Genomic DNA, 13502 nt, shown 5'->3' on the forward strand with positions numbered 1-13502 from the left:
GTATCGTAGAGACCGTGATACTGTTGTGCCCAGAGAGCGGTCACAAACGGGGTGAGTGCGACCCCGACACGCAGCCTCCGTAACGTAACCTCCTCTCGGCGGGTTAACCCACCAGGGAGGTCTGACCCACACGGAGGTATAAGAGCTCGTGTGGTACGTCGGAGGTTTGCTTTTTCCCGCAGCAGTTGTACGCAGGCGTCTTCAGGAAAATGCGGAAGTGGGTACGTTATGTTCTCAGGGTGGGTTGCCAAATCTGCTTCAAGTAGACCCGGCAGGGCTGCTCGAGGCACCCACTGAACGCGTATCACTAAATTCGTAGTGGCAGCAATACGGTGAATGCTATCCGAGAGAAGAGAGGACCGAGATACCCTACGTATGTCGTGGATGGCTTGAGTCGAGTCCGTGCGAATGATGAGTTGAGAATATCGATCAGCTTGAACAAAAGGGTGCAACGCGGCCAAGCCTTGCCGTATGGCGGCAAGCTCGGCAAGATAAGCCGGCGGTGCAGGATCGGCAACATACGAGCACGTCTGGCCTGCCTCTGGTATCAATGGGCACACGAGAGCTGTGTGAATCGTGGTACCATCAACACTGGCGTCAGTGTATGCTACGAGAGTCGAATCGTCTTGATTATAATCGGTGCGACGAAGTCGGGAGACTTGAGCGTTTGCCTGGCGAGGAACCGGGCTATGCAGACGACCAAGAGGCTTATTGTCACTTAATTGTACCCTGTTCCAGGGAGCTACATCGGGTGTCGTAGAAGCTGGGTTGTCTATTTCATGTCCCATGTACCGGGCAAGTGCAGCAGCCGAGCATAGCTTCGATGGCTTAAGGGCGCGCGCGCATCGACGCTGGTGCACCAGTTCGTCAAGAGTGTTGACTTGCGACTCGGCCTGTAAGGTTGGCAGCGGAGTTAGACGTGGCAGTCCCGTTATGATTAATGGCCTCAAGGCGAGCCCATTCTGTTTTGTGTCTCAATATTGATTCTCTTTCCAGTAGGCGATGCTAACGACTGGCGCCAAAAAAAAGATCTTGTAATTATTTACAACATTTATGCAATTGGGATGGAAACATCGCCTCTTGCATGCAGAGGCCATAAATACGGGTTGTTTCAGCAAACACTTTCAAAAAATTTTTAAATGTTGCCTGTGGCAGATAGCACAATTCTAGTTCATGAGCTTGGACCAGCTTTTTTGACCCTGAAAAAAAAAAAACCTGCAGACTTCAGTGACCCCTTAGGCAGAGCCTTCTATCAACGGCGTGTGAAAAGCATGTGAGTGATTTTTTTTTATTTCGAAAGCTTGCCCTTATGCATAATACAAGGCATATCAAAAATACACGAACAGACTTGACTCTTGCAAAAAAATTAGAACTGAACGATGATACGGTCCATGAATCCAACGTTCAAGGTCGGGTGGGCGGCCAGGCCGAAGGCCTGTTGCCCGTAGGTGGCGGAGTCGGCTTAGGTGAAGTCCCTCCGGGTTCCTGCGGTGGGATGAGGTGAGAGTTTTGTCACCGCAGGTTATCCGGACGCTCTCAGCGTCCAGTTGCCACAGGACATCCAGGCGGCGGGACGCCTTGTGGGCTTCTGTCCAAGTGGAACGAAGTTGCGAAGCCGGCGCCCGGAAGTCGCCATCCGTGGACCCGCTGAGGTAGTCCTCGACGTCTCCCTGTTCCGCCGGTCGGCGAAGACACTTGGAGACCACCTCGAACAGGCCCTGCGACGCCATATCGCAAAGTTTCAGGTCCCAGGACGTCAGCAGCTTGAAGGCGTTGTCCACGCGGCAGAGATCGCTGAGTTCAGCAGTGAGTGGGGTGGCTGCTGCTCCCGAGCGCGGGCTACCGTAGGTGTACTGACACAGCGCTCCCCATATTTGTGAATTTCAAGCGCTTCAAAGTCTAGCCGTGGCAATCGCAAGGCGGATGCACTAGGAACTAATTCTCAGGATGGTACCAGTTTCGAGATATTAATTCCCGAACATTGCGGAGAAATGCATTGGCGTTCCAGTTACTTTTGCGCTTACATTACTTGCACAAAAAATTGAAATGCATAATTGACTAATTAACAAAATCACCAATTAGGTTTTTAACATATTAACTTATGGCCCGTTTTGCAATTTACAAAGCCTAGCCATGGAATTCGCAAGACGGATGCACTAGGAATTAATTCTCAGGATGGTACCAGTTTCGAGATATTAATTCCCGAACATTGCGGAGAAATGCATTGGCGTTCCAGTTACTTTTGCGCTTACTTGCCGTGGTTGTTTAGTGGCTATGGTGTTGGACTGCTAAGCATGAGGTCGCGGGATCAAATCACGGCCACGGCGGCGGCATTTCGATGGGGCGAAATGCTAGAACACCCGTATACTTTGATTTAGGTGCACGTTAAAAAACCCCAGGTGGTCTAAATTATTCCAGAGTCCTCCACTACGGCGTGCCTCATAATCAGATTGTGGTTTTGGCATGTAAAATCCCATAATTTGTTCATACTTTTGTGCTTTAATGCAGAAGACGTTTTGTTGAGAAAGTGACTGGCATGCCAATGTATTTCTCCGCAAAGTTAGAGAATTAATATCTCGACACTGGTGTCAGCCTGAGATTTAATTCAACGTGGACCCGCACTCCACGGCTAGAATTTGTAAATTGCAACATGGGCCATAAGGTAATTAGCTAAAAACTTAATTGGTTAATTTTGTTAATTAGTCAATTATGCATTTCAATTTTTGTGCAAGTAATGCCCGCCTCTTCGAGTAGACGAGCTCATGAACTAGAATTGTACTATCTGCCACAGGCCGCCGTTAAAATTTTTGGAAGCTGTTCGCTGAAACACCTTGTATATAGAATTCACTCAGTAACCGAAATGATGCCAAGCCGGATTCACTCGAAATAGGAATAAATAGAAGTCTAGAAGTCATGCGCAGCAGCGCTTATACTCGGACTCAAAGTACTGAAAAAAAAAACCAAAAAAACAAGAGTGCAGTTTGGCCGGGAAGGCGAAGCAGTATTAGTGATAGCGAAGTGGAAGACAATTACACGAAGGAAGCTTCTTACCGTGTAAATCCGCGTAAGGATCGCACCCGAGTAAGGGCCGCACCCACAACTTGACAGCCAATATTTAAAAAAGACATTCAACCGAGAAGCAATCGCGTTCCGTACGCTGATTCTGATCGGGATCAACAGCGAATTGTCGTGCGGAGCGTACTTTCGCGCGTCGCTACTGGATGTCGAGAGGAGGCAATCGCGGAGGTTTACGGCGGATTTCCTACTCGTAGTTGGAAAAATGAGGTCAAATGGCCCGGTCCCATGAAAGGCTCGTCAAAATCGTGACAGAAAAATGTGTCCCTTACGCGAGTCTATACGTTATAGTTATAGTGGCCATAAAAATTGTAATAAACATTCACCTAAAATGAAAATAGTAAGCATAGTGGACATAGTAAGCACGGACCATGTAAACCTGTAAATACCTCACTGGATGACCTCGAACACTCGCTTTCACAACGCAAGCATTGTGAAGAACGCCGGCAGCGGAGGCGAACGGTTCGTATACAGCCGCGCGATTCATCGCAACTCTGAAAATTAGATTCATCATTATCTGCCTATTTTTATGTCCACTACTGACGGCGTCTGCGAGTGATCTGCGCACAGTCTCTTAACTCTGCAACACTAGGGGCGCAGAAAGACGGGCTAGCCCGGCAAGGAAGACAGCGCGCATGAAGTTATAGCAGTCATCCCTGGTCGCCCTTTATCATTGCACCCACCAATGATTACCAACAATTAGATATGGCACGCGGGCCCCATAAGCGTCAGCTGCGCACGGTCATTCACAGTTAAGCAGGGCTAGAGGAGAAGACGCGTTCTCTCCTTCCCATTCGCGTTTGATTACGTGACCTACAACTACCCCGAATATTGAGCGCGTGGGAAATAATGCCCATCAAGCCTCCATCCTTTTCAGCTTACTGTTACGTGCTTTTTCCCGGACCCACAGGGTATGGGTCGCTCATGTATATGGCTTTTGGATGTAATGCGGAACATCACGGCGACGACAACCCCGACAATTTGCCCGAAGTGTCGATATAATTGCTTTCGCCATAAAGCTAGAAAAAGAAATTTGCTAGCAGATGTATATATATATATATATATAATGCCTTTCGGCAAAGGCCGAAAGGCATTACATTGAACTCGTATATAATCCATCAGGAGTTACAAAAGCCGTTTTTGGACGGTCGGCTTCAGCCATCGGCACTTGCCAGTACCCGGAGCGCAGATCCAGTGAAGAGAAGAACTCAGCTCCCTTAGGCAATCCAGGGCGTCGTCGATGCGTGGTGGGGGATAAACAACCTTGCGGGTAATCTTGTTGAGTCGGCGGTAATCGACTCAAAACCTGATTGAGCCATCCTTTTTCCGCACCAGCACGACCGGAGACGCCCAAGGACTGTGGGAGGGCTGGATCACACCTCGTTTCAGCATGTCGTCAACGTTTTCGTCAATGACACGGCGTTCGGCTGCGGAAACACGGTATGGACGTTGGCGCAGCGGAGCATGGTGACCGGTGTCAATACGGTGAACAACCGCTGTCGTGCGCCCCAAGGAAGGTTGGCCGAGGTCGAAAGAAGCACGAAAACGTTCAAGAAGTTCAACTTCACTGCGTTGAGCGGGCGTAAGCGCGTCGTCGATGGTATGTAAGAAAACATCGCGGAAACGCGAGGCTGGTGCGGTAGCAGAAGTGATGGCACCGATAGGCAGTGGCGACTTATTGGAAGGTAGGTCAAATGGACTAATGACGTCAACAGTGTCTAGACGCCCCACACATTCATTGTGTAAGAGAGTTGAAGGACATGGAAATTGATTGCACGCATAAATGGCAGCGGAACCATCGGTGAGTGTGACGACTGCAAACGGGAGTAGAAGGTTCCGTCGACGCGCACAATCTTCAGATGGTGTAAAAAATGTGGTTGATCCCTCTTATATAGGAATCGGTATAGAACACGAAAGTGAAACGTGTCTTCACAGAAGTAGTGTAATGTTTATTGCACATTGATATATAATGTCTATTGGTGTTTTGTGGCTAAAGCGCCCTTAGGCGTTGATGCACCCACGCTGACGCCTGGTGGCACGTCTCCTCCATCACGACTACCAACGTCGATGACCATGAGCAACCGTCGTGCATATGGAAGCTGCACTACGCTGCACACGCTAGCACAACGCGAAAGACGAAGCACGTAACTGACACACTAATACAACGCGCAAGACAAAGCACGTAACTGAATCGTCACCGAGTCAAATCAGCGCGTACAGCGCGTCGTAATTGCAGCCTCCGCGATCAACTTCAGAAACATTTTCAGAGCTAATTGCGGAGGCCACGCTCCGCTGTGCTGAGTACGGTGAACGCCACCTAGGTGGCGTTGGTAGTGCTTCTTGATGCCAGCGTCCCTTCGAATGCTGGCATCGAGGCGTCGTAGTACTGAGACCACCGAAGCGTTCACTGTCGGTGCGCGTTAAGGCCGGAATACATGGAGCGAATAACCGGCGTCCGAGCGAAGAACTTCGTCGGGCGGCGAACGTCCGACGGCCGGCGTCAAGAAATTTGCCGTCCGCAGCCGATCTGCCTGTCCAAACATTTTCGTCGGGCGAACGCCGCCGCCGGAAGCGTCTAGCGCGCAGCGGTGGACGACAGCCAATCAGGAGGCACTAGTTCCGGTCGCAATGCATGCTGGTGTTTCGCGCGCGCGCGCCTTTTCGCGTCGTCTGCAATCGCGTTGGTGTTGCCGTGTCTGCATGTCTCTGCACCGATTGAGTAGTTCCTAGTATGATCTCTCAGGAATCGCGTTGTATTTGTACATCCCATATCCGCTGATCTGCGAGGAAACAGACAAGCAGTGCAAGCTCTCTACAACAACCTTCAACAGAAATCTTCTGATCTCAGAGGCCACATGCTGTCGTCATGCCTATCTCCCGACTTCCCCGATAGATGGCGTTGGCATCGGATATTTCTTTCGCTAGGCTTAGACGCGTTCGAAACGAGAAGCGATCTCGAAAACTACTCAAGGTTATCCATAATACTCTGTCGTCGAAGCGGCCTGAGACTAAGCGAAAGCCGTTTACGCAGTCATTTGCTTCCAACTAAGTGAATTCTACAAGGACAACGCCAAATTCAGTTCGAAGCGGGCGGCCGGGACCGCCGCCAACACGGCGGCCAACGCGCGGCGGCGTTCGCCGCATGTATTGCAACACAGCAAACATCCTGCGTCGTGTCGCCGCGTCGTTACTTGACGCGTGAAGTTCGTCGAGAAAGTTCGCTCCATGTATCCCGGGCTTTAGTGTCATAATGCAGTACTTCTCTTTTCTGCTCATAGGCGGCGGCACCGCCCCGAGCAAGAGCGCGGGTACACGGAGGAGTGTTAGATATATAAGGCGCGTCTGTGTAGCTCTCTGCGAATGCGTTTGTGGCGCAATGGGTTAAACGCTCGGCGATCTATCGTCGCGGACCGAGAGGTCGTGGGTTCGATTCCCAAATTTTGCATGTTTGTGGAACTTTTTCTTCTGGTTTCTTTCTTTGTATTATGTTCTATGACGTATTTCCGTGACGGAAATACGTCAGTGAAGTCTTGGTGGACCCCGGAATAAAACACTTTCGTGTTAAAAGAGCGGTCGTGGCGGGGGCACAGTCACAAGAGACGGGCACCAAGGCGGCAGAAAAAGAAGCGATAATGACGTCAGCGGTGACGATCACTTTAGGAGAACGGTTCGGGAGGTCGACGGTAGTGTCACGGAACGGAGACAAAGCCAGTTGTGCGCGAGCGCACTCGACAACAGCATGATGTGCGGAAAGGAAGTCCCAACCCAGAATAACGTCATGCGAAGCACGACATAGAACGACGAATTCTACAAAATATAGTTCATCCTGAATCATAACACGAGCGGTACATGCGGCCGAAGGCTTGACTTGCTGCGAGCTTGCCGTGCGTAGGGAAATATCTGGTACAGGAATCGTTACTTTCTTGAGTTTGCGGCAGAGGTCTTCACTTATGACAGAAACGGCAGCCCCCGTATCGACAAGAGCTGTTGTCGCGACCAGGCGCGGATCCAGGGGGGATGTCCGGATGTCCTGACCCCCCCCCCTCAGATTTCTGCATCGCCCCGTCGCTGACAGGGGGATGGCCCTGTTGCAAGAAAATATGACCACCAGCATTCTTCAAAAGTATATTTCGCGACTACCAGTGATATCAGCCATGTAGAAGTAAAGCTAGCTCGCTCACAAGCTTAGTTGTATTCCGTCGGGGTGTGGTGTCGCGAAGTTGCCGTAGTTATTTTTTCTCATGAACACCTTGGACCTCCGGGCGCCGACGGTGCCTTACTCGTCCCGTAGGTGGCGTCGAATGAACGAAGGGACGTCCCTTTTGCCAAACACGCCGATGTCCGCGCGAGAGCCTTCGCGCCTGATCAACTTAGTTGCCCCTTGGGGTGTCATCTGTTCCGCGACCAACCTGCTTAATGAAAGAGACCACTTGCGGAAGTGTTCATATACAGGGTTTGTCCGAAAAGTAATGTCAGTGATTATATTGTGAAGCGACTAAACGTCGCAGGGCGCTAAGACCAGTTGGGATTGGTGGAAGGGGAAGTTAGCATACGCACGCGTGGTCGCTCAGTCGTCTGCGACAATCTGGAGAGTAAGGACAAGGTTTTTCGTCAACTCATTTTTATTTACCGTGCAAGCCGTAATGCAACACTCGTTGGAACAAAGGATTGCCATCGAGTTTTGTGTGAAACTCGGCAAGTCCGCAGTGGAAACTTTTCCAATGATAAAGACAGATTTTGGTGATAATTGTTTGTCAGAACGTCAAGTTTACCGGGGGCACAACGTCTTTTTAGAAGGTTGTGAAGAGGTCAGCGATGAAGCCCGCGCTGTACCGCCATCAACGACCATCAGCGACGAAAATGTGACGCGCGCGAGATATCTTTTGTACGCAGACCCTTGTTTGAGTGTCCGTTTAGTGGCACAGACAGTAAACATTCCAAAAAGTACCGTTCACGAGATTTTGACGAATAATTTTCAAATGCGAAAGGTGTGCGCGAAGATCTTGCGCAAAATATTAATAGACGACCAACAATAAAGCCGAGGTGAAACATGACAGGAGGTTTGGGACTTGTGCGAAAATGACCCCCACGTTTTGGACAATGTCATCACAGGTGACAAGACTTGGGTGTTTGAATACGACCCCGAAACAAAAAGGCAAAGTTCCAAGTGGCACAGCTCGGCGTCCCCTCGCCCCAAGAAGACCAGAATTAGCAAGTCAAAGTTCAAGACCATGCTGATTGTGTTCTTTGACATCAGTTGGCCTTGTCCACCATGAGTTTGTACCCCATGGCACAACCGTGAACGCCAAATTCTACGTGAAAGTGCTCAAGCGACTCAAACGAAGGATTCATCGCACCCGGCCTGATATCGGGGGCGATTGGAAACTTCACCATGACAACGCACCATGCAGCCTGCACCGCCTTCCTTGTGACCCGCTTCCTGGCCGATTGAAAGATGTCAACGGTTCCCCAGCCGCCCTACAGTCCTGACGTGGCTCTCCCAGGCTTCTTCTTTCTGCTCTTGAAAATTCCCATGAAAGGACATCATTTCGCGACAGTTGGCAAAGTCGAAGAGGCTTGCACCAAGGCTCTAAAGGACATTCCTAAGGAGGCCTACCGTGACGCCTTCGATGGTTGAAAATCTCGCTAGAAGCAATGTAAGGACGCAGGAGGAGCCTATTTTGAAACATTTTATTGTGTTGTACCGATCTGATCAATAATTTCTTTTTAATCGACTGACTGACATTACTTTTCGGACAAACCCTGTATAAATAACAACTAACAGCTAAACTAAGAACTACGCATGGGCAACTTTTTTTAACTGTAGCACTCATTGTGATCACAGTTACACGTTGACAATATCCAGTACGAGCACAGTACCGTTCGTACGCTACGTTTTTCATTGTAACTTCGCAGTTTTATTGCCGTACATTAGGCATAGTAGGGTCAAAGTCGCTGGATCCGTTTATCTGAGTGGGCGTTCTCGCGGAGCGGGGCGAAGTCTCGAGCAGCGGCTGCCAAGTGGGGGAGCGTGAGGTCATCGGTCAACGCCAGCGCGCGGGCCAAGGATGGCGTCGCGTGGTTAGAGAAACGTGAGCTGATGCGCGCCTTGTGTAAAAGGATGGCGTCGCGCGGGAAACAAAACATGAAGATGCTGGCTCGCGCTCTCGGCTACTAAAACACATCGTTCTTCTTGTAGGTGGCGTCGTGAGTCTTCATACGCGGTGATTCGCATATCGTAAACAACCAGCGTAGTGGTTGCCGCGTTGGAGCTCCAAAGCAAACGAAGGTGTCTCAGCCGAACAAAAAGAATCTCCTTAAGGAAATCAGTGCGTCCCAACAGAACGCCAAAGACGGGCCCGTGCTTACGCATTTATAACGAACCTGCAACAGATCATCCCAAATTTTATTTTAAGAAACAATACAGGCTAGATATACCAGGTGTTCAAAATTAAGCATTATGGTTTTCTTAAAGTTAGGCACTGGGAGGCACGTGAAGAGCACCTGCGCAAGTAAGTTATGTGGCCAGGGGGACACAAAGTGAGGTGATAATTATCGCTGTCAGCAGCCGAATTGACTAAAATGGAATAATTAACTTTTTATTGACTGCAGTAAGAAACACGACTGCCTCTAAGTTTTCAATACAAACATACCCACTTACAGCAGTCGACAAAAAATAATTGTTCAATTTTAGTTAATTGGACTGTTCACAGCGACTTTTATCATCTCACTTTGTGCCTCCATCGAAATGCGGCCGCCGCGGCCGGGATTCGATCCCGCGATCTCGTGCTCAGCAGCGCAACGCGCCTGAGCTGACTGAGCCACCATGCCGAACACAAAGAGCAACAGGTGTTGCTCTAGACGTATAAAACGCGGGTTTATCGTGAGTAGAAACGGTGAATTTCGATAAATAAGAAAGGCTACTATCATCATCATCATCATCATCATCATCATTGACAGAAGCTGACCCCCCCCCCGCCCCTCAGAAAAAACCTGGATCCGCCCCTGGTCGCGACGCTTTCCACAAATACTGCGATTTCGTTAGGAGGAGAAAGATGAGGCCCTGAAAATTTCGACGATGGCGCAGTTCTTGCCTCGGGAACTGCGGCTGTCAGTTTTCCTCCTGACCAGAGCTGGAACGGCGAAGCATGGGTGAAAGGGAACGGCGGTGAGGGGAAGGAGACCGACGAGAGTTGAAGGCAGCGCGACGAGAATACGAGTCCGAGGGATCAGGGATAGAACGATGCGAAGGCTCTTGGGGAAGGTAGCCGAGGTTCGGCGCGTCACGACGAAAATAAAGTCCACGGCGGCGACAGAAACGCGCAACATGTCCCGGAATACCGCATGCGAAACAGATAGGGCGGTTGTCCGGAGTACGCCAAGGGTTAAGAGAAGGTCCGGAAGGCGATAAGGGCACGTGAACCGGGCGTACCGACAGTGGCGACGAGTAGAAACTAGCGGCGGGTCTGGGCGTCTGTAGTGTCCATGAGTTATAGAGGAGGCTATGGTCCATGCATAGCACCTTTTGTAATGTAGGTACTAGGAAGGCAACCAACCCTGGTAGAGAGTAGGGGAGCTTCCAAGATGGCTGCGATGTAGCACGAATAAACCCGTGTGCGTTCCCGACACAATCGGTCGTAATCAGTCTTATTACTCCACCTACGGCACGTTACAATGGCGACGAGGATGCGTCTGAACTACGTGAAGGCTGCCAAGCAACTATTTTAAACGGAACGAATATATCAGCACACATCGACCGAACTTCTACTTTGCGGTATGGCGCACAGCATGCTTCCCTCGTTTCCTTTCTTCGACGCGCGTGCCACTGACGCCAATAACGTCGGCACCGAATGGTTGAAGTGGGTGAAACGCTTCGAAAACTTCATCGTAGCCTGCGGCATCACAGCCGACGCCCGGAAGACGGCCCTACTACTACACTACGTTGGTGAAGAAGTTTATGACATATACTGTTCGCTACCTGATTCTCCCGCAGCCGCAACTGCGTCTACCGTTTCAAGCACCGATGGCTCCAGCAACGCAACGCCTCTCTACACCGCAGCACGCAAGAAGCTCGATGGCTATTTTGCACCCCGAGTGAACCCTACCTTCGAGATTTACCGCTTCCGTCAAGCCAATCAAATGGAAAACGAATCACTCGACGCGTTCTACGCCAGACTACGACAGCTAGTTAAGCCCTGTGCTTTCGCCGATGCCGACACCGAAATCAAGAATCAAATCCTCCTGTCTTCAATGTCAACACGTCTACGCCGGTATGCCATGCAGCATGACCTCGACTTGAAAGGAATTCGCAAACAAGGCAGGTTGTTTGAAGAGGTCGAGCACGACATCCCTGTGAGCGAGCAAGAACGTCAGCAGTACAAAGAAAACTCAGCGTCAGCGTCTACACTTGCAGTGAACTCCAAGCGCACCTCGCGACCTCATCAGCCGAAGTACCACGGGAAAGCGCCATCACGGCCTCGCGAGCCTCCGCGCCATCAAAGGACAGACGCAACATGCTACAACTCTGGAAAATCATGGCCTCATAGTGAGGGACGCTCTAGTTGCCCCGCTCTTGGCAGTGTAATGCTTGTCGCAAAACTGGACACTTTGCTAGTGTGTGTCGTTCAACACGCAAAACCGTGCATGCAGTCGTGCGGGAAAGCAGCCCTGACAGTGATGAACACGTCTTCATGACTTCCTCTCAATGTCGTCCAATCACGGCCTCTCCCCAGGTGGATCTCAAACTCGATGGTGAGACCGTCCGTTTTACCATTGACACTGGTGCTACCGTGTCTGTCATCGGTTCGAATAGCTTGAAAAAGCGTTTGAGCACGGAAACGCTGTCCAAGACGTCCAAGAAAGTATTTGCTTATGGCGCAAATTCTCCTTTACCGCTGCTCGGAAAGTTAGATGTTCTCATCACCTACAAGAACAGCAGCAGCCATGAAACTGTCTATGTTGTGTCCGGAGACTGTACCCCACTACTTAGTTTCTCTGCAGCTTCCCGTCTAGGACTAGTCCAGATCACGTACAGTGTGGGAGAGGTGCCAAACAGACTGGATCTGAGAGTGGCCTACCCAGAACTTTTCAAAGGAGTGGGCTGTCTAAAGGACTTCCAAGTACACCATCGAGACCCTTTGCCAATTCGGGAGCTTCCTCAAGGCCCGTGGACAGAACTGTCGTTAGATTTTGCTGGCCCTTTCCCTGATGGCAAGTATGCCATGGTAGTTGTGGATGATTTCTCCAAGTACCCAGTCGTTAGCATCTTACACACTCTTGCAGCACCTACAGTCATCAAGCAACTGCGCACTATATTCGCTCAGTTCGGCTGTCCGGAAATTGTAAAGTCAGACAATGGCCCACCCTTTCAGAGTGAGGGTTTTGCAGAGTTTGCTAGCGAGCTTGGATTCAAGCATCACCGCATCACTCCCCGGTGGCCAGAGGCTAACGGGGAAGCCGAACGATTCATGCGCACCCTCAAGAAGTCGATACTCGCAAGTCGTGTCAGCCACTTGGATTGGACCAATGAGCTTCAGTCGTTCCTCCTGGCTTACAGGTCCACACCCCATGGTTCCACAGGAAAGTCTCCGTTTGAACTTCTATTTGGGAGACCCATGAGGAATCTTTTACCGACACTTGCTGCTGATACTCAGAACTCAGCTCACTCTGAGGCGAGACAGAATGACACCCAAAGAAAAGCATACAACAAGCAGTACGTCGATTCTCGGAGACACACCAGTCACAACCAGCTGCATGTTGGACAACAAGTCCTCTTCAAACAAGACAGGTCAAACAAGTTCTCGTCTTACTATGACCCCCACCCATACACAATCACCAAAGTCACTGGCTCCAAAATCACAGCGTCCAGAGATGGAGTGTCGATTTGTCGCAACTCTAGCTTCTTCAAAGATGCGAGCACAGTTCAAATGGAACGACACCAGGACCAGCCCAACATGCTAGATTTGGACGATGCAGCTGTGCCAGTAACTGTGACCCTCCAAGCCACCGCACAGCTACTCCTGGTGAAGCTCCACCAGCAACTACCAAGACCGCCTCACAGCGGTACCCCCAACGAACAAGGCAACGACCTGAGCGCCTGAAAGACTATGTGTGAACAAAAGTGCATTTTTCATTTTCTACTATGTTTGAACAAAACTGAATTTTCCTTCCCTGAGGGGATGATGCAGTGTCTATGCATAGCACCTTTTGTAATGTAGGAAGGCAACCCTGGTAGAGAGCAGGGGAGCTTCCAAGATGGCTGCGATGTAGCACAAATCAATGCCTCCTAAAAAAACTATGCCTGGGACGTGAGCCGGAGACGCGGCGCCCATAGAGTTTCATATTACTATAACTAGAGGCAATGGGGCGTGCGATCGTTCAATATCAGGGAAGGATGGAAGTACAGGGCTACGGATTGGTGTTCTGTT

Source organism: Dermacentor silvarum, chromosome 7 (genome assembly GCF_013339745.2).
Source record: "Dermacentor silvarum isolate Dsil-2018 chromosome 7, BIME_Dsil_1.4, whole genome shotgun sequence".
Lineage (NCBI taxonomy): Eukaryota > Metazoa > Arthropoda > Arachnida > Ixodida > Ixodidae > Dermacentor > Dermacentor silvarum.